Raw genomic sequence first — 2,573 nt, forward strand, 5'->3', positions numbered from 1 at the left:
GCTTAGAAGTGATATCCTTCAGTTTAGGCAAAAGCCTAGTGAGTCATTTTCCAAACTTATGGAGAGATTCAAGGATCTACTCCAAGAATGCCCTCACCATGGCTTAGACCTATGGCATTTATGTCAAATAATTTATGAGGGTATTGATTACCCAACTAAACAAATGATAGAGTCTATGTGCCCTGAGGGATTCACATCCTTTACAGATAAAGGAAGGCATGGGAATTCTTACTTGACTTAGCTGACAAAACCCGTGAGTGGGAATCAACCCAAGAGAGTGAAAGAACCATAGGAGGAAAATGATATTTTGTGGATGGGATAGTAGCCAAGGAAACCCATTTGGATAGTCTAATCAAGAGGATTGAGGCTATTGTTCCTAGAGAGCCATCATCAGTCAATTTAGTTAAGATTTATGCTTGGTGCCAGTCCCCTGGACATGTCATAGAAGAATGCCCCAACACCTCTGGGGGCACTTCTAATGATAGTGTTAATGCCTTATACCAGAATAATCCATATAGTAATACCTACAATCCAGGATGGAGAAATCACCCAAATTTCTCTTGGAATCAGGGCAACCAAGCAGGGCCTTCCAATTTCCATAATCAAGGTCAACCTGGACTCTAAAGGCCTCCCTTTGCATAACAATCTTTTTCTCAAAATTTTTTTCCTAGGTCAAATGTAAGACCTCAAGGGAGTTTTCCTAGGGCCTCTCTCCTATCATCTTATCAGCAACCCCCTGGGTTTACCAACACTGGAGAGGCAAGTAGAATAAGTGAGTTGGAAAAAAATATGGCCCTCCTCATGACAAGCCATCAAAATCTTACGAGAGAACTCACTCAAGTTTTCTCAATTATGCATGAGAGGGAGAAAGGAACTTTACCCAGTCAACCAGAGCCTAACCCTAGGCATCATCAGCCTGTTAGTTCACAAACATCAACTAATGCACCACTGAATATAGTACAAGGTCAGACCCAACAAGGGCTCTCTAACCAATGTAATATTGTTTATGCCCTTAGGGGTGGTAGAGAGTACTTACAGAGGGTTCCTAAATCTTCCTCATCTATTACTCATGTTAACTCTCCTTCAATTGAGGACACAAGTGTGCCTCTTGTTTCAGGTTCGTTTGATGAACCTAAAGATTTTTCTAAAACTAAAGATGATTTGGTTGAGGAAACCAAAAATGATTCTTCTGAACAGGGGCAAATCCCTAACAGTCCTTATGTTCATCCTGTCCCATTTCCTAATCGCTTGGTAAACAAAAGGAAGACTGCTTCCATGGACAAAATTTTAGAAGTCTTCAAAAAGGTAGAAGTGAACATCCCTCTTTTGGATGCCATATCCCAGATCCCCAGCTATGCAAAGGTACTGAAAGATTTACATACTCACAAACGTATCACTAGTGTGCCCAAAAAGGCGTTCTTGGCAGGTAACATTAGTTCTATAATTACTCAGCCTACAACAGTCAAGTATAAGGATCCAGGGAGCCCTACCATATCTTGTGTCATAGGCAACACCTACATTGAGCATGCCTTACTTGACCTTGGCGCAAGTGTGAATCTTTTACCTTATCATGTGTACAAGCAACTAGGATTAGGAGAATTGAAAGCTACTGGAACTACTCTTCAGTTGGAAGATAGGTCTGTTAAGATTCCTAAAGGGATGGTTGAAGATGTCTTACTAAAAGTGGGAGAATTTATTTTCCTTATTGATTTCATTGTGTTAGATACTAAGCCCTTCTCAACCAAGGATGAGATCCCAATAATTCTAGGATGACCATTCTTGGCTACCAGTAATGCATTAATCAATTGCCAGAATGGTTTCCTAAGATTATCTTTTGATAACCAAACTATTGAGTTTAACATGTTTAGGATTGGCAAGCAACCACATATGGAAGAAGAGATCAATATGCTTGAGGATTTTCTGGATTTTTCTGATGATTTAGTTACCAACTTTGATATTGATTTTGATTCAGAATTCCAAGAGTGTATGGATGAGTTGGATGATGATAGTGAAATTTTTTTTTCTGAAGTCTTGAGTCTTCACACACTTGTGGAGCCCTTAGGATCCCTTTCCAATTCCATTCCCAAACCTTCCATAGTTGAGCCCCCTAAGTTAGATCTTAAGGAGTCGCCATCTAATTTGAGGTATGCTTTCCTAGGGCCTGACCAGACTCTTCCTGTAATAATTTCTTCACATTTGACTTCTAGCCAGGAAGAGGAGTTACTTAAAGTGTTAAAAGATAATAAGGAAGCCCTAGGTTGGACCATGGCTGATATCAAGGGTATAAGCCCTTCCATTGTGCAACATCATATACATCTTATGGAGGATTCCAAACCATCCATGGATCCCCAAAGAAGAGCTAACCCAGTGATGATGGAAGCCATTAAGAAAGAGATCCTAAAGTGCTTGGATCATGAAATAATTTATCCTATTTCTGACAGCCAATGGGTAAGCCCAATTCACGTAGTGCCTAAGAAGTCTGGGGTGATTGTAGTTTCCCATGCCAATAATGAACTAATTCCAACCCGTGTCCAATCAGGGTGGAGAGTGTGCATAGACTATTGGAAACTTAA

At 40.3% G+C, this 2,573-nt stretch overlaps 1 non-coding gene across 1 annotated transcript; it reads right to left on the minus strand.

Annotated features, from left to right (window-relative positions):
* Window positions 1-105, minus strand: LOC122075026. The gene has a single exon (XR_006139164.1). It is a non-coding gene; the product is annotated as a small nucleolar RNA R71 (small nucleolar RNA).
* Window positions 106-2,573: the final 2,468 nt, after the last annotated feature.

This window comes from Macadamia integrifolia, chromosome 3 (genome assembly GCF_013358625.1).
Source record: "Macadamia integrifolia cultivar HAES 741 chromosome 3, SCU_Mint_v3, whole genome shotgun sequence".
Classification (NCBI taxonomy): domain Eukaryota; kingdom Viridiplantae; phylum Streptophyta; class Magnoliopsida; order Proteales; family Proteaceae; genus Macadamia; species Macadamia integrifolia.